This window comes from Coregonus clupeaformis, chromosome 14 (genome assembly GCF_020615455.1).
Source record: "Coregonus clupeaformis isolate EN_2021a chromosome 14, ASM2061545v1, whole genome shotgun sequence".
Taxonomy (NCBI): Eukaryota; Metazoa; Chordata; class Actinopteri; order Salmoniformes; family Salmonidae; genus Coregonus; species Coregonus clupeaformis.
In genome coordinates, this window is record NC_059205.1 from 18557505 (window position 1) to 18577479 (window position 19975).

A 19975-nucleotide genomic window follows, 5' to 3' on the forward strand; every position below is an offset into this window, starting at 1 on the left:
CATCCATCCTCCCCTCAATACGGTGCAGTCGTCCTGTCCCCTTTGCAGAAAAGCATCCCCAAAGAATGATGTTTCCACCTCCATGCTTCACGGTTGGGATGGTGTTCTTGGGGTTGTGCTCATCCTTCTTCTTCCTCCAAACACGGCGAGTGGAGTTTAGACCAAAAAGCTCTATTTTTGTCTCATCAGACCACATGACCTTCTCCCATTCCTCCTCTGGATCATCCAGATGGTCATTGGCAAACTTCAGACGGGCCTGGACATGTGCTGACTTGAGCAGGGGGACCTTGCGTGTGCTGCAGGATTTTAATCCATGACGGCATAATGTGTTACTAATGGTTTTCTTTGAGACTGTGGTCCCAGCTCTCTTCAGGTCATTGACCAGGTCCTGCCGTGTAGTTCTGGGCTGATCCCTCACTTTCTTCATGATCATTGATGCCCCACGAGGTGAGATCTTGCATGGAGCCCCAGACTGAGGGTGATTGACCGTCATCTTGAACTTCTTCCATTTTCTAATAATTGCGCCAACAGTTGTTGCCTTCTCACCAAGCTGCTTGCCTATTGTCCTGTAGCCCATCCCATTCTTGTGCAGGTCTACAATTTTATCCCTGATGTCCTTACACAGCTCTCTGGTCTTGGCCATTGTGGAGAGGTTGGAGTCTGTTTGATTGAGTGTGTAGACAGGTGTCTTTTATACAGGTAACGAGTTCAAACAGGTGCAGTTAATACTGGTAATGAGTGGAGAACAGGAGGGCTTCTTAAAGAAAAACTAACAGGTCTGTGAGAGCTGGAATTCTTACTGGTTGGTAGGTGATCAAATACTTATGTCATGCAATAAAATGCAAATGAATTACTTAAAAATCATACAATGTGATTTTCTGGATTTTTGTTTTAGATTCCGTCTCTCACAGTTGAAGTGTACCTATGACAGACCTCTACATGCTTTGTAAGTAGGAAAACCTGCAAAATCGGCAGTGTATCAAATATTTGTTCTCCCCACTGCAGATAGTACCTATACATTATAAATCGTGTTTTCAGTCATAACTATTAAAGAACATGAGCTTTTAAACCCACCCCTCAGCTACTCTCAATCCATCCCACCTTGTCTAGCTTGTTTCTGTTTGGAGAAATTCAAGGTGTTAAAATTGACCCTGGTTACAATTGCCCCCGGTCTCCCCTATCTCTATTCAACATATTAACATGAATAGTAATACTGTTTTTTTTACAACAGTTGTGACATTCAATGTCATGCTACCTTTCTCCTCATTCTACCGACTCATGATATGATCTGTGACCTGGTCCAACGATAGTACCATGTTAGCGTTATACTTGGCACATTACAGAGCTGAGCATTCAGTCGTCACAGCAGAAAGCATTTTCAACCAGAGAACAAAAATCATCACTGTTATTGGACAAATTCAGGTGCCATCTTCTCCATTTCAAAATGTTTTTCTCACATACCGACACTCCTCTAGTAAGTCAGCATCAAGTGCTTGTGTGTGTGCGTGTGTGTGTGTCAAGTGCTGAGATTGTCATAACATCCCAGTGTAAAGTACCTGCTGAATGGTGCTTCACATTGACTGGTTAGAGTGAAGTGCTTTAGTGACACTATATGAATACAGGGGACCACTATCTCTGATATCCTCACCAGGAGAGGAGGAATATGTTACAGTCTAGCCTATCGGTACTCTGTTTTAGTGCAATCACATTGCTAGGGTTGGTTGTCTGACAGTAATGCAACCTTGCATTACTACAATGTGGCCGTGAGTGTGTGTGAGTGTGTGTGAGTGTGTGTGTGTGTGTTTGTGTGTGTGGAGCCTTGTAGCCTTGCCTAGAGTAATGTGGTCTTGTGACCGAATGACAGATGGCTAGCCTTTAGCTCAGTGAGCTAACATTGTCCTTTAAAACTAGAGTCCTTAATTGAAACAATAACAAAGTGGTCACCCCACTTCTGTTTCAGTAAAAAGCTGAGGGATGGGCCTGGAGAAATGTAACCACTCTCAAATACATAGACAGGACTATGGATGCAAGGACTGACCATCCATGACATCAACATTTATAGTTTTAACCATGTTTTGAGGCTATATAGTGTTTGCTTACATTTACATTGTTCACAAACAGTGGAGTAAAACAAGCTTATATTTTGGGTTCTGATGGTGTGCGACAGTTGAACAAAGCTCATGAGGCATTTATAAGTTGTATTCTTCAAGAATCAACGGGTATATATAATTGATTTATAAGTCCAAAAAACGGATGTAGCAACTAAGGATTCTAGCTTTAAGGTGTGTACCGGTACTATACTGAGACGACCTGGGTTTGATTCCAGACCAGTTAACACGGACAGGAGATGAGGATATGAGGCCTCCTGTAGCTCAGTTGGTAGAGCATGGCGCTTGCAACGCCAGGGTTGTGGGTTCGATTCCCACGGGGGGCCAGTATGGAAAATGTATGTTCTCACTAACTGTAAGTCACTCTGGATAACAGCGTCTGCTAAATGACTAAAAATGTAAATCTATTAAACCTGTGTGTATAGTTCCTCGTAACTCCTTCAGCACCTGTCAATAGGGACACCTACTAGGACACCTTCCTGGGGTCGTTCTGCTCTACCAGCGTGGCGTCCTGGGTGCCCTCCTCCAGGACCAGGTTGTACGAGGTGTCTGGGATGGAGAGCTGGCGCTTGTCTATCTGGTGGCAGGTCATGCCCGGGCATGTGGCATCATGCCTGGCACTCATGGTGTCGATGCACACAGAGGAGTAGTCTAGGTTGGTAATGGAGTGGTAGCCAGCGCATGTCATTGCTCATAGAGCTGTTACCACAACCTGGGAGAGGAGAGGAGCGGGGAGAGGCAATCATCTATTTCCTGATCAGTTAAGCCTAATCAGTAAAACACCATGGGAACGTGAGCAGGAAGTCATAAAACGCACCATCACATTGGTCTGAAGACCAGAGGAATCAATGACATGCTGTAGGTTGATTAAAAACATGCACTCAGTCAATCCATCACTTGTGATGGGAGGGATATTATCAATCTAACCATCACATGGCTTATGGTAGGAGGGAGGCAGGGAGGTGTGTAGGAACAGGGAAGTGTGTGTGTGCGTGCATGGTTTTGTGCGTGTAGTGGAAAGGGATGGGAGGCAGGAAGGACTGGGGGTAGTCTCCATCACTAGCTCTATGTTCGACAACACAACACTACTGCATTATAGAAGAGCCTAGAGGCAGACAATGTAAGGCTGTGGGGACACAGAGGAAATTCAGGGGCATCACAGTTAAGCCAAAGTAAGAGAGTGAGAGATCTCTCTAGCGGTCTTTCTACTACAACTTTTGCCAGAAAGACATTACCTTAATCGAACACACACACCTAAGGTGCTTTAAAGAAACACTGGCACACACTTTACCCAAAAGATGTCACACACACACACACTACCTAAGTCCCTTAAAGAATGAATGACTCACACTCCCAAACTTCAAAAGAATCCCTGACACACTGTTTCTGCACCCTGTGTTCTTAAAGAAGACCTGACACACACACACACACACACACACAAACCTTGACTGCATCATGCTGGGGACACACACGTCCACACACTCCCAGGGGCAATGTGGTGTGTGTGACCCTGACTGTCAGCCTTACTGACGCAGAATCATCGACGGCTTCGATCATTACAGGAAGGCCAGGCTTCCCCGTGATGGATCATCTAAAGATCTGTTCATTAACTAGAGCTAGGCCCTCCCCTCCTGGAGGTATGGAAAGGGGGGAGAGAGAGAGAGAGAGAGAGAGAGAGAGAGAGAGAGAGAGTATTTGAGAGAGGTTGCATGACAAATAGGTAAATAGAGGGTAAAGAGTGAAACTGTGTTACTGGAAGGGGAATGGAGGCATAACGTTAGGCCATCCCTGCTGTTCTGTTCTGACTGCAGTGAACTGAACAGCACAAAGTCTACTCTCAGTGATTAGTGAACACCAGGGGGTTGGCTGGTCTGGTGCTTGGCTGGCTCTGTAGTCTGTACAGCTACATCTTCTCCTCTCCTCTGACTCTGCTCTGCGGGCACCTCCAGGCTTAGCTCAGTTTGGTTTGGTTTGGTGTGGTGGAAAAGAAAAGACAAGGGCAAAGCTGAGAGCTGTTAGGAGGGGGAGGGGGGTTGGGTGTGTGTGTATGTGCTGGAGGAAGGATTGTGTGTATGTGTGTGTGTGTGTGTGTGTGTGTGTGTGTGTGTGTGTGTGTGTGTGTGTGTGTGTGTGTGTGTGTGCCAGAGAAGGGGGCTATTTCAGGTAGCACATTGGAATCTGCAGCACCTTCATTTTAAACCTGTGGCAGATGCTCGTTATCCCCTTACTTCTACAACTAATTAAACACTGCCTTCCAGATGGGTGCGTGTTTGAGTGTGTGTGTGTGTGTGTGTGTGTGTAAAAGAGAGAGGGTGTGCGTATTTTAATAGCTGATCTTGTTATCACCCTCACACTTCAAACAAACAAACAACACCTATAGTATGTCACCTCATCTAACCTAAGGCATTTATACCAGGCCCTCTATAACTCAACCAAACAAACACCTATAGTATGTCACCTCATCTAACCTAAGGCATTTATACCAGGCCCTCTATAACTCAACCTCTGGTGTGTGGTGGTAAAGATCAGGGGTGCCTTCTCTCTCCTGAACACATTTCTATCTAATATAAGAGCAGCATACAAAGCAGGGTTGGGGTCAATTCCATTTCAATTCCAGAAAGTAAATCCAATTCTAAAATTCCCTAATTGAAAATCATTGAGTAGAATTGTAATTGTAATTTCTGTCTACTTTCTGACTTGACTGGAATTGAAATGGAATTGACACCAACCCTTACAACCTTTAAAGAGGATGGGGCCATTAGAGAGGAAGGAAGAGGATGGGACTGGTCATGATTATTATAATGGCATTTAGTGATACTTTTGAGTGATGGATGGGGGGATGCACTAGGCAGAGTGTCACGATCGTCTAGTAGCGAAGTAGACCAAGGCGCAGCGTGTGAACCAAACATGACTTTATTAAATTAAAGTAACAAACAAAACACGATTCGTGAAGTCCACGGTTAAACATACCGACACGGAACAAAAACCCACAACACCCAAAGGAAAACATACAGATTAAATATGGCTCCCAATCAGAGACAACCAGCCGACAGCTGACACTCGTTGCCTCTGATTGGGAGTCATACAGGCAAACATAGAAACAGAACAACTAGAATACCCAACATAGAAAACGAACACATAGAATGCACACACCCTGGCTCAACATATAGAGTCCCCGAGCCAGGGTGTGACAGTACCCCCCCCTAAAGGCGCGGACTGCGACCGCGTCTAAACACCCCAAACAGGGGAGGGCTGGGTGGGCATTCCTCCTCGGAGGCGGCTCCGGCTCCGGCTTTGACCACCACCCCTCCATACTACCCCCGTAGCGCCCTGGTCCGGTCTGACCCCGCTGGCTGGATCTGGACTGGACATTGACGGAGCGGATTGCTTACGCTCCGTTGTGGAGCAGCTGACCGGTCTTACCAGGCTGACGACTCGCACCCCGGGCTTGGTGCGAGTAGCAGGAACGGGCTGAACCAGGCTGACGACTCGCACCCCCTGGCTTGGTGCGAGTGGCAGGAACAGGCTGGACCAGGCTGGCGACTCGCACCCCTGGCTTGGTGCGAGTGGCAGGAACAGACCGGGCCGGGCTGGCGACTCGCACCCCTGGCTTGGTGCGAGTGACAGGAACAGGCCGGGCCGGGCTGGCGACGCGCACCGTAGGTTTGGTGCGAGTGGCAGGAACAGGCCGGGCCGGGCTGGCGACGCACACCGTAGGTTTGGTGCGTGGAGCAGGGACAGGCCGGGCTGGGCTGGCGACGCACACCGTAGGTTTGGTGCGTGGAGCAGGAACAGGCCGGGCAGGGCTGGCGACGCACACCGTAGGTTGGGTGCGTGGAGCAGGAACAGGCCGGGCAGGGCTGGCGACGCACACCGTAGGTTGGGTGCGTGGAGCAGGAACAGGCCGGGCTGGGCTGGCGACGCACACCGTAGGTTTGGTGCGTGGAGCAGGAACAGGACGGGCAGGGCTGGCGACGCACACCGTAGGTTTGGTGCGTGGAGCAGGAACAGGCCGGGCAGGGCTGGCGACGCACACCGTAGGTTGGGTGCGTGGAGCAGGAACAGGCCGGGCTGGGCTGGCGACGCACACCGTAGGTTTGGTGCGTGGAGCAGGAACAGGCCGGGCAGGGCTGGCGACGCACACCGTAGGTTTGGTGCGTGGAGCAGGGACAGGCCGGGCTGGGCTGACGACGCACCCCGTAGGCTTGGTGCGTGGAGCAGGAACAGGCCGGACTGGGCTATGGAGACGGATAGGAGACCTGGAGTGAAGAGCTGCCACAACCCGTCCTGGCTGAATGCCTACCTTCACCCACTCTGTGTGAGGCATCAGCACAGGACGTACAGGGCTGTGTACCCGTACTGGCATAACAGCACATGACACTGGCTCAGGATATCCGGGACCGAGGAGAGGCACTGGAGGCCGCGAGCGCTGAGCCGGCACACTCCGTCCTGGCTGCATGCCCACCTTCGCACAACACGTGCGGGGTGCTCGCACAGGACGTGACGGACTATGCCGGACCACTCGCGGCACAGTGCGCATCTCCGCATACCGCGGAACCTGCCCAGTCTCATGCTGCCATGCCTGAGTACGGGGAGTTGGCTCTGCTCTCCATCCAGGCTCCGCCAACCTGCCTTCTGGCCCCCAAAAGCCGGTGGCCTCCTCTCTTAATCTCCCGATTCGCCCTGTGGCAGCCTCCTGCTGCCCAGTCGCCCCATGCCGTGTGCCCCCCCCTAAAAAATTATTGGGGGTGCCTCTCGCCTTTCCGACCACGGCCCGGTTGACGCCGCTTCTCCACTCCTGCCTGGGTCTCCCCCTTCATCGCCTTCCGGTACCGGACGGCCTCCTCCTCGGTAATCTGCCCCCAACCGAGGAGGACATCCACCAGCGTCACCTCCTGCGTGTGTTCCTGGACACGCTGCTTGGTCTTTGTATGGTGGGTTTTTCTGTCACGATCGTCTAGTAGCGAAGTAGACCAAGGCGCAGCGTGTGAACCAAACATGACTTTATTAAATTAAAGTAACAAACAAAACACGATTCGTGAAGTCCACGGTTAAACATACCGACACGGAACAAAAACCCACAACACCCAAAGGAAAACATACAGATTAAATATGGCTCCCAATCAGAGACAACCAGCCGACAGCTGACACTCGTTGCCTCTGATTGGGAGTCATACAGGCAAACATAGAAACAGAACAACTAGAATACCCAACATAGAAAACGAACACATAGAATGCACACACCCTGGCTCAACATATAGAGTCCCCGAGCCAGGGTGTGACACAGAGAGAATAGAAAATAATGTGTGAGAGAAAAATCAGACAGAGAGAGTGAGGAAAAGTGTCTGTGTGTGTGTTTTGGAGCACTCCAATGAGCCAGGGGTTAGGGTTAACGTTAGGGTTTACGGTTAGTGGTTAAAGAAAATAGGATTTTGAATGGGAATCAATTGTGTGTCCCCACAAGGTTAGTTAAACACGACTGTGTGATGTGTGTGTGTGTGTGTTCTGGAGGTCAGTGTGACAACCTCTCAGTCTTACCCCTGATGACTCTCTCTATGACGTTTGCTACAGTGAGAGGACCAGCACATACTGTAGTTATTGTACACTTTTATTTAATCTCAGCGGAAATGGAGAAAAAAAAAAGACTTTCAGGCATCTGTTTGTTGATGCTTAAAATCAGTGTGGTTGGTAACACTTTTTTCATAATTTTTCATAGCCACTGTGCTTCTGCCTTGGCATTGCTTGCTCTTTGGGGTTTTAGGCTGGGTATCTGTAAAGCACTGCTGATGTAAAAGGGCTTTATAAAAATACATTTGATTGATTGATTGATAGCATTCTTTAAAGTCTTGGTGTCTCTATAGAGCCCAGTGTGACTACAGTCCAGTGTTGATTTTGGCAGCTATTTTAGATTTAGTTTTAGTCTTAGTCTTTTGACTAAAATAGCTTTTAGTCTTAGTCACATTTGAGTTATTCCATCCTCTTTAGTTTTAGTTATTATCAGTCGACTAAAACTCTGGACAATTTTAGTTCTAATTTTAGTCACAGTCATTTTAGTTATTTTAGTCATATAGTCAATGCATTTTCTATTAAATAATTAATATCTACCTCTAACTTCAATCATGTGCACATTCAGTCTTGTCCAACTAGACCTACTAGTATACATAACCTCCTATACCTTAGCTGGGAACATTGCTATTGTGGCATACAGTCATGATTAAGCATGTTCTACAAAGCCTTGACTACAGGTTAAACAGTATCAACAGTAAGCCTAGGCTACATTTTGCTTATTGAGAACGTTCCTCACACATATAATACAATTTACAGGAGCCTGTATTTTTTATTTTAGGAGAAGTGCGATGCGTAAAGACATGTAGGATAGGGGTTAGGCTCATTGAATCCAATTACAACAATGTTAACTGTCAACACTCCAAACATAGGCTATTGAGCAAACACTGGATGTTATTTTTTTTACTGTTGCTATTCCTCGTAACTGTAGCCTATGCCGTCAATAGCCTACAACACATGCAGTTTTAAGCCATGGAACACGTTGATTGGCCAGTGAGTGTCCAAGCCCTCGTCACACCTACAACTTGTTTATGAATTCAAACCAGCCCTTTCGTGCCACTGCCAGCTACTGTATTGCACTCAAAATTGGCACTGAAACTATACTTCTAGTGTACTGAATCACTCACAAGCAGAGTTTTCATAAAAAAAATATATATGTTTCAACTTAAAAACAACTCCAAATGTTATGCCATAATTATTTCTATTAGGCTAGATATTTTTGTAAATGTAATCCCTGTGCCTTTTCATGTTGAACTAGTCTACCCTAATGTTGATGTTATGCTGGCACTGTTTAACTGTCGTTCAAACTGTACAATAGAGTATAATGTATTATTTATTTATTGTCTTACAGACAATACCGTGTGGTGCATGGGCTTCTTCCTGGAGTGGATACGGAAACATAATTCCTATGCCTGTATCCCGTGAACTGTATCCCTCTCAAGGGATTAGACATTATGCTGGATTTCAAGGAGATGAATCAAGAGGAGCTGAATGGCAGTTTGATCATGACAACACTCCTCCCACAGCTTTATAAGCATTCCCTGAACTTTACTACACTGATCATACAGTATTTTCTTACTGTATGTTTCTTTATGAATGACAATTTCATCATGACCACCAGTTCTCTTAGATACAGATTGTTAAACCAGAAAATGTGATTTAACCAAAGATTTTTGGTATCCATTACTGGGAGTTACTGGATAGGTACTGTTTGGTGTAGCACAGAGAATCTTCGACCAACCTTAGCGATGCTGTCTTCGTCCTCGATTCGGGGAAACAGGAGTCTCATAAAATGTCCAGGTCCAGTTGCAGGGTGTTAGTTTGAATTGAGAAAATGCTCCGTTATTAAAATAAATACCTTTTTGCTCCATTAAATAATCCAACAATGTGTATGCGGCCATTTTGTCTATTTCAAGTCTTCTCTCATTGAAGAAGGTCAACAAGAAAGTCAACAAGAAGGTCTGATTTCATTATTACTGAAACAGGATCCAAGGGGTAAATATAAAGATCCAGTCCATTAAAAAAAATTGGAGGCCTCTTCCACTTCTGTATTGTGATGCAAAAAATCTAGCAAAATACACAGTGCATAGAATTAAAATTTTATTGTTGGATATTATTAATCCTAATCAGACAGGTTTTTTACATGGATGATACATTGGAGATAATATAAGACAAGTATTGGAAACAATATGACACTATGAAAAATCTGGGAAACCAGGCCTGGTATTCATAGCTGACTTTCAAAATGCTTTTGATAAAGTACGACTGGAGTTTATATATAAATGCCTTGAATATTTCAATTTAGGAGAATCTCCTATAAAATGGGTTAAGGTTATGTATAGGAACCCTAGGTGTAAAATAGTAAATAATGGATGCTTCTCAGAAAGTTTTAAACTGTCAAGAGGACTAAAACAAGGTTGTCCACTATCGGCATATCTATTTATTATTGCCATCGAAATGTTAGCTGTTAAAATCAGATCCAATAATAATATCAAGGAGTTAGAAATCCAGGGCTTAAAAAGAAAGGTGTCATTGTACGCTGATGATACACTTTTTCTTTTAAATCCATTGGATCCCTCCATAGCCTCATAGAGGATCTACAGTATATACTTATTCTAACCTCTCTGGATTACAACCAAATTATGATGTGTATTATATTACGTATTGGATCACTAAAAAATACAACTTTTACATTACCGTGTAGTTTACCAATAAAATGGTCTGACGGTGATGTGGACATACTCGGTATACATATCCCAAAAGAAAGAAATGATCTCACTCCAATAAATGTTAATAGAAAGTTAGCAAAAATAAGGGAAAGGAAAGGGAAAGGGGGATACCTAGTAAGTTGTACAACTGAATGCATTCAACTGAAATGTGTCTTCTGCATTTAACCCAACCCCTCTGAATCAGATATGTGCGGGGACTGCCTTAATCGACATCCATGTCATCAGCACATAGATAAGATCTTGCTACCATGGAAAGGAAAATACCTGTCTATTTGTGGAGAAATCACCCTGATTAACTCTTTAGTCATATCCCAGTTTACCTATTTGCTTATGGTCTTGCCTACACCTAATGACCTGTTTTTTATTTTTATTATATGATCAAAATATATTCCATTTTATTTGGAATGGCAAGCCAGACAAAATTAAAAGGGCCTATTTATATAATGAATATGAATTCGGAGGGCAGAAATTATTAAATATTAAAGCATTAGACCTCTCACTAAAGGCGTCAGTCATACAAAAGTTATACTTAAATCCGAACTGGTTCTCTAGCAAATTAGTAAGAATGTCTCACCCCATGTTGAAGAATGGCCCTTTTCCCTTTATTCAGATTACAACCTCTCACTTTCGGTTATTTGAAAATGAAATCATCTCCAAAATATTGCTATTTTTATTTTTCAATAACATGTTTAAAAAATGTATAATCTTTGTAAATGATATCATAAATAGGACTGGTGGACATATGTCACACATGCAGCTAATAAAAATATATGGAAATGTCTGAGCTACCCAAAATTACAACCAACTAATTGCAGGATTGCTGCAAAAAAGGAAGAGGCAAGTGGAAGGGGGAAAAAGTAAGGAACTTGTCTGTCGGCCCTGCATTAAAGACCAAAATCGATTAAAGAAAATTGTGATAAATAAAAAAGTATACCAGTTTCATTTAAGGACCAAAAAATTGACAGCTGTGCCATATAGATTGCAAAAAAGTTGAAAAGAGATTTTTGATGTACCGATTCCATGGCTGATACGTAAAACAATGCCAGATTCAAAACTTATAATTGTTTTATTTAAATTATAATATACAATTCTTGCAACCAATAGAATGTTATCTATACAGTTGAAGTCGGAAGTTTACATACACTTAGGTTGGAGTCATTAAAACTCGTTTTTCAGCCACTCCACACATTTCTTGTTAACAAACTATAGTTTTGGCAAGTTGGTTAGGACATCTACTTTGTGCATGACACAAGTAATTTTTCCAACAATTGTTTACAGACAGATTATTTCACTTATTATTCATGATATCATAATTCCAGTGGGTCAGAAGTTGACATACACTAAGTTGACAGTGCCTTTAAACAGCTTGGAAAATTCCAGAAAATTATGTTATGCCTTTAGAAGCTTCTGATAGGCTAATTGACATAATTTGAGTCAATTGGAGGTGTACCTGTGGATGTATTTCAAGGCCTACCTTCAAACTCAGTGCCTCTTTGCAAAATAAATCAGCCAAGACCTCCACAAGTCTGGTTCATCCTTGGGAGCAATTTCCAAACGCCTGAAGGTACCACGTTCATCTGTACAAACAATAGTACGCAAGTATAAACACCATGGGACCACGCAGCCGTCATACAGCTCAGGAAGGAGACACGTTCTGTCTCCTAGTGATGACCGTACTTTTGTGTGAAAAGTGCAAATCAATCCCAGAACAACAGCAAAGGACCCTGTGAGGATGCTGGAGGAAACAGGTACAAAATTATCTATATCCACAGTGAAACGAGTCCTATATCGACATAACCTGAAAGGCCGCTCAGCAAGGAAGAAGCCAAAATCGCCATAAAATAGCCAGACTACAGTTTGCAACTGCACATGGGGACAAAGATCGTACTTTTTGGAGAAATGTCCTCTGGTCTGATGAAACAAAAATAGAACTGTTTGGCCATAAAGACCATCGTTATGTGTGGAGGAAAAAGGGGGTATCTTGCAAGCCGAAGAACACCATCCCAACCGTGAAACACGGGGGTGGCAGCATCATGCTGTGGGGGTGCTTTGCTGCAGGAGGGACTGGTGCATTTCACAAAATAGATGGCATCATGAGGAAGGAAAATTATGTGGATATATTGAAGCGACATCTCAAGACATCATTCAGGAAGTTAAAGCTTGGTCGCCAATGGGTCTTCCAAATGGACAATGACCCCAAGCATACTTCCAAAGTTGTTGCAAAATGGCTTAAGGACAACAAAGTCAAGGTACTGGAGTGGCCATCACAAAGCTCTGACCTCAATCCTATAGAAAATGTGTGGGCAGAACTGAAAAAGCGTGTGCGAGCAAGGAGTCCTACAAACCTGACTCAGTTACACCAGCTCTGTCAGGAGGAATCGGCCAAAATTCACCCAACTTATTGTGGGAAGCTTGTGGAAGGCTACCCGAAACGTTTGACCCAAGTTAAACAATTTAAAGGCAATGCTACCAAATTCTAATTGAGTGTATGTAAACTTCTGACCCACTAGGAATGTGATGAAAGAAATAAAAGCTGAAATAAATAATTCTCTCTACTATTATTTTGACATTTCACATTCTTAAAATAAAGTGGTGATCCTAACTGACCTAAGACAGGGAATTTTTACTAGGATTAAATGTCAGGAATTGTGAAAAACTGAGTTTAAATGTATTTGGCTAAGATGTAAACTTCCGACTTCAACTGTATGTGGGAGACAACCTTCCCAGCTCTGCAGATTTTGCTGCGAAGAGACAGAGTCATTAGATCATTTATTTTGGTACTGTCCATATGTAGCTTGTTTTTGGTCACAGGTCCAGAAATTGCTGAAGAATTGCAACATTTACTTGGAGCTAATTCTGCAGATAGCACTACTGGGTGATTTGAAAAGTCATAGTCAATCGTTCAATAATATAATAATACTTTTAGCCAAAAAATATGTATATAATTTACAATCTGTAGAAACGACGAGAATAGAAAGGTTCAGAACTTTTGTGAAACAGCACAGTAAAAAATATATGGCAAATAGAAATCAAACTGGATGGGAGAGGTTGACGGTAGAGGAAGGAAAGGACTAAACACAAACAAAATATAACTATTGTAAAATAGATTGTGTCCGTAAAATGTATATAGTATGTATAAACTGGAAGTAGAAAAAGTGTTAAACAAATCAAAATATTGTCATGAGCCCTCTCACTCCACCGGGTTACCACCTTAATTTTCTTCCACTCTGCTCACCACTCTCTCTACTCAGCCTAACTAGCTCCACCTGTCCCTGCTCTGCTCGGCTCTAATTACTCTGCCAGCTGCGCTGCATTACCCACTAACCTCTCCCAGTATTTATAGCCCTGTCTTTCAGCTCTCCTTTGTCAGATCGTCTGCAAAGCTCACACCCGGAACCTGTTTGCTCGCGCTTCTGGCTCACCCTGGTTTTGTGACCCCGGACCTGCCTGGTTTTTGGATACTCTTCTGCCTCAGGAGATCCAGACCTGCTTCTGCCATTACGACTCCTGACTACTCTTCAATCCCGGTAACTCTGACCAGCCTTCTGCCTTGCTACTACGTATTTTGGATTTCCCTTGAACTGTACTGCTGCCTGGTTTCATTCCGCCCCGTTGTGTCTGTGTTTCCTCCCCCAGGACTTCTGGACCACCAACCACCGGCGTCATCGGACGCATCGCTGCCACTGGGGGAGGCACAGACCCAGCACATCGGACGGGATAACCCCTGGAGCCTTCACTCACTCCCTACATCCCTTTCCCCTTAAGTTTAAATAAACTTTCTGGTGTGACGCAATTGTGGTCCTCTTGTCGTCTGTCTGAACCGTGACAGTACGATCTGACCATCATCGACTCAGCGCACACTTCCCCCGACATGGAAACCGAAGAGCCTGAGCAACCCACCGCCATGCTACGCCTGGAACACACTGAGAGAGAGCTAGGCCGCATGAGCGGCGTCATCTCCTCTCTGCTTCAGGTCGGCCACCAACAGCATCAGCAGTTCCAGCAGCACCAGCAGCAGTCCCAGCAGCAGCAACAACAACTCGCCATGATCATTCAACTCCTCACCAACCTGACCCCAGCCAGTCTGCCCACCAGCCCTGCCCCCCGAGTCACCTGCCCCGGTCATTGCAGCCGCTGCTCGGAACCCAAGATTGGAAACCCCGAGCGGTTCAACGGCGATTCAACCCAGGTCCGGCCATTCCTGACTAGCTGCCGACTTCAGTTCTCCTTGCAGCCAAGGACCTTCGCCACGGAGGGGGCTAAAGTTGGGTATGCCATCACTCACCTGACGGGCCGAGCTCGACTCTGGGGAACAGCAGAGTTCGAACGTCAAACCCCCGCATGTGCAACCTTCGACCTGTTTGCTGAGGAGATGCTGAAGGTGTTTGACCTGGATTCCCCAACCGCAGAGGCGTCTCGTGAACTGTTCAGTATTCGACAAGGCAGACGTACAGTCGCAGACCATTCCATCGACTTCCGAACCCTGGCTAGACGAAGTTCTTGGAACACACCATCGTTGGTGGACGCGTTCTTCCATAGTTTGGCTGACTATATCAGGGACGAGTTGGTCTCTCATGAACTGCCTTCCACTCTTGATGAAGCCATCGCACTGACTGTCAGGATCGACAGTAGGATACAGACCCGTCGTCGTGGGAGGGGGGCGCCAAGGTCCACCTACTACCGGCATTCGGAGAGATCCGACTGGGCTCCTGTCATCTACTGCCACTCACCCAGGTCAGCTTGATCAGTCTGAGCCTATGGAGATTGGGCGAGCCTCTCTCACTCCTGCAGAGCGCCAGCGACGCTTCACCTCAAACCTCTGCCTCTATTGTGGAGGTGATGGACATCGTGTGGTAACCTGCCCTTTAAAGGGCCGAAGCTCACCGGGCATAGGGGGAGTCCGGTTGAGTTCAATGACCATCCAGTCCTCCGACCGCAAACCCCTGCTGCAAGTTCACCTCCGCCTCCCTGACTCAACTCACACCCTGGCTGCTCTGGTGGATTCTGGCGCCGAAGCCAACATAATGGACATCAAGCTGGCACGCCAACTGGGACTGGAGAACCTCCGTTTGACACCTCCTATTCCTGCCCGGGCACTGGACGGACACTTACTCGGATCGGTCACTCATGTCACGGCCCCGGTCTCGATGGGTCTGTCCGGAAACCATCAAGAAACTATCCAGTTTCACCTGCTCCCCTCTCCAGGCCAACCCCTCATCCTGGGTTACCCATGGCTCCGCCCGGCACAACCCTCAGCTCGACTGGGTGACCGGGGTGATCAGGGAGTGGGGAGAGGACTGCCACCGAACCTGCCTGCTTGCCGCCGCACTACCCCCTCGGCCAGTACCTACTAACTCCGCTCCTGACCCTCCAAGGACCCTGTGTCGATTCTGCCAAGTCCCTGCATCGTTGCAGCTTTGACCTGGGCTGTTGAGGAACAGGTGCTGGAGGCTCTCCGTAACCAGCCAGGTCCCAGCACTTGCCCAGCTGACCGCCTTTTTGTCCCCGAAGACCTGAGGTCCCAGGTCGTTCAGTGGGGACATGACTCCCGCCTAGCTTGTCACCCTGGCTCCACCCGCACTTACAACCTGCTCGCCCAGAGGGTCTGGTGGCCCTCTCTGAGGAAGGATGTACGGGAATTCGTCCAAGCCTGCCCCATCTGCAACCAACACAAGTCGTTCTGCCAGCCCCCAGCCGGATTGCTGCAGCCCCTGCCTGTGCCCAGGAGTCCGCTGGTCCCTGCTGCGCCTTGTCCTCCTCCCCCACGGCTCGTCGATGGTGGTCTGGTTTACACCGTCCGCCGCCTGCTTCGGTCCAGACGGAGGGGTAGGGGTCTCCAGTACCTCATTGACTGGGAGGGCTATGGACCTGAGGAAAGGACCTGGGTGCCAGCTAGTCGGATTGTGGATAGGACTCTCATCACCGCTTTCCACCAACGGCATCCTGATCAACCTGCAATCCGTAGGGGCCGCCCCAGAGGGATCCCTAACCGTCCGGCCCGCTCGGCTTCCTGTCCTGTGCCTGATCCTGTCTCGGGACCTGTCCCATCTCCCGACCACGGCCCTCCGGCTTCCTCCGAGGATGAGGACGTTCACTCGGACCGTTCGGAGGAGTTCTAGCCCTCCTCCGGCTCCCCTCCTCCCGCCCGGCGTGGTGTTGCTCTTGGGACTTCTGGGGCCGTCCCTTGGGGGGGGGGTTCTGTCATGAGCCCTCTCACTCCACCGGGTTACCACCTTAATTTTCTTCCACTCTGCTCACCACTCTCTCTACTCAGCCTAACTAGCTCCACCTGTCCCTGCTCTGCTCGGCTCTAATTACTCTGCCAGCTGCGCTGCATTACCCACTAACCTCTCCCAGTATTTATAGCCCTGTCTTTCAGCTCTCCTTTGTCAGATCGTCTGCAAAGCTCACACCCGGAACCTGTTTGCTCGCGCTTCTGGCTCACCCTGGTTTTGTGACCCCGGACCTGCCTGGTTTTTGGATACTCTTCTGCCTCAGGAGATCCAGACCTGCTTCTGCCATTACGACTCCTGACTACTCTTCAATCCCGGTAACTCTGACCAGCCTTCTGCCTTGCTACTACGTATTTTGGATTTCCCTTGAACTGTACTGCTGCCTGGTTTCATTCCGCCCCGTTGTGTCTGTGTTTCCTCCCCCAGGACTTCTGGACCACCAACCACCGGCGTCATCGGACGCATCGCTGCCACTGGGGGGAGGCACAGACCCAGCACATCGGACGGGATAACCCCTGGAGCCTTCACTCACTCCCTACATCCCTTTCCCCTTAAGTTTAAATAAACTTTCTGGTGTGACGCAATTGTGGTCCTCTTGTCGTCTGTCTGAACCGTGACAAATATATTTTAAAATCCTCAAAGTACCCACCCTTTACCTTGATGACAGCTTTGCACAATCTTGGCATTCTCTCAACCAGCTTCACCTGGAATGCTTTTCCAACAGTCTTGAAGGAGTTCACACATATGCTGAACACTTGTTGGCTACTTTTCCTTCACTCTGCCGTCCAACTCATCCCAAACCATCTCAATTGGGTTGAGGTTGGGGGATTGTGGAGGCCAGGTCATCTGATGCAGCACTCCGTCACTCTCCTTCTTGGTCAAATAGCCCTTACACAGCCTGGAGGTGTTGGGTCATTGACCAGTTGAAAAACAAATGATAGTCCCACTAAGCGCAAACCAGATGGGATGGTGTATCGCTGCAGAATGCTGTGGTAGCCATGCTGGTTAAGTGTGCCTTGAATTCTAAATAAATCACTGACAGTGTCACCAGCAAAGCACCCCCACACCATCACACCTCCTCCTCCATGCTTCACAGTGGGAACCACACGTGCGGAGCTCATCCGTTCACCTACTCTGCGTCTCACAAAGACACAGCGGTTGGAACCAAAAATCTCAAATTTGGACAGATTTCCACCGGTCTAATGTCCATTGCTCGTGTTTCTTGGCCAAAGCAAGTCTCTTCTTCTTATTGCTGTCCTTTAGTAGTGGTTTCTTTGCAGCAATTCGACCATGAAGGCCTGATTCACCCAGTCTCCTCTGAACAGTTGATGTTGAGATGTGTCTGTTACTTGAACTCTGTGAAACATTTATTTGGGCTGTAATCTGAGGTGCAGTAAACTCTAATGAACTTATCCTCTTCAGCAGAGGTAACTCTGGGTCTTCCTTTCCTGTGGCGGTCCTCATGAGAGCCAGTTTCATCATAGCGCTTGATCGTTTTTGCGACTGCACTTAAAGAAACTGTAGTGTATTAAGATTATAACTTTGATAAGGTTTTAAGTGGAACCTGAGAGGATGTTTATTTAGAAGAAAGGGAGCCGTTTTTAGGGTGACGCCCCATAGAAGACAGGGGATTGGACAGTAGAGGGAGCCACCTATATTTTGGGGAAGGTTATATATACTGGGTAAAGACAAAGAAGAGCAGAGCGGCCATTGCAATTTGGGAAACACTGCTCTCCGGATGCTATATACATCTGTACACTTATGCTGAAATCTTGTGATATGAATAAAACGTATGATCAAAGTTCAGTATAAGCGGACTCCTTTGTTTAACAGCATCATTAGCAACATTGACTCGACACTACAAAACTTTCACAGTTCTTGAAATGTTCTGGATTGACTGACCTTCATGTCTTAAAGTAATGATGGACTGTCATTTCTCTTTGCTTATTTGAGCTGTTCTGGCCATAATATGGACTTGGTATTTTACCAAATAGGGCTATCTCCTGTATACCCCCCTCCTTGTCACAACACAACTGCTTGGCTCAAACGCATTAAGAAGGAAAGAAATTCCACAATTTAACTTTTAACAAGGCACACCTGTTAATTGAAATGCATTCCAGGTGACTACCTCATGAAGCTGGTTGAGAGAATGCCAAGAGTGTGAAAAGCTGTCATCATTTAGTTTTCATGTCTTCACTATTATTCTATAATGTAGAAAATAGTAAAAAAATAAAGAAAAACCCTTGAGTAGGTGTTCTAAAACTTTTGACCGGTATATACAGTGAGGGAAAAAAGTATTTGATCCCCTGCAGATTTTGTACGTTTGCCCACTGACAAAGAAATGATCAATCTATCATTTTAATGGTAGGTTTATTTGAACAGTGAGAGACAGAATAACAACAACAAAAAATCCAGAAAAACGTATGTCAAAAATGTTATAAATTGATTTGCATTTTAATGAGGGAAATAAGTATTTGACCCCCTCTCAATCAGAAAGATTTCTGGCTCCCAGGTGTCTTTTATACAGGTAATGAGCTGAGATTAGGAGCACACTCTTAAAGGGAGTGCTCCTAATCTCAGTTTGTTACCTGTATAAAAAGACACCTGTCCACAGAAGCAATCAATCAATCAGATTCCAAACTCTCCACCATGGCCAAGACCAAAGAGCTCTCCAAGGATGTCAGGGACAAGATTGTAGACCTGCACAAGGCTGGAATGGGCTACAAGACCATCGCCAAGCAGCTTGGTGAGAAGGTGACAACAGTTGATGCGATTATTCGCAAATGGAAGAAACGCAAAAGAACTGTCAATCTCCCTCGGCCTGGGGCTCCATGCAAGATTTCACCTCGTGGAGTTGCAATGATCATGAGAACGGTGAGGAATCAGCCCAGAACTACACGGGAGGATCTTGTTAATGATCTCAAGGCAGCTGGGACCATAGTCACCAAGAAAACAATTGGTAACACACTACGCCGTGAAGGACTGAAATCCTGCAGCGCCCGCAAGGTCCCCCTGCTCAAGAAAGCACATATACAGGGCCGTCTGAAGTTTGCCAATGAACATCTGAATGATTCAGAGGAGAACTGGGTGAAAGTGTTGTGGTCAGATGAGACCAAAATCGAGCTCTTTGGCATCAACTCAACTCGTGTTTGGAGGACGAGGAATGCTACCTTTGACCCCAAGAACAACACCCCCACCTTCAAACATGGAGGTGGAAACATTATGCTTTGGGGGTGTTTTTCTGCTAAGGGGACAACTTCACTGCATCAAAGGGACGAGGCCATGTATTGTCAAATCTTGGGTGAGAACCTCCTTCCCTCAGCCAGGGCATTGAAAATGG

At 46.4% G+C, this 19975-nt stretch overlaps 1 pseudogene; it reads right to left on the reverse strand.

The window, feature by feature from the left end:
* Positions 1-2574: 2574 nt before the first annotated feature.
* LOC121581357 overlaps positions 2575-19975 on the reverse strand; it is a 176908-nt pseudogene continuing 159507 nt past the window's right edge.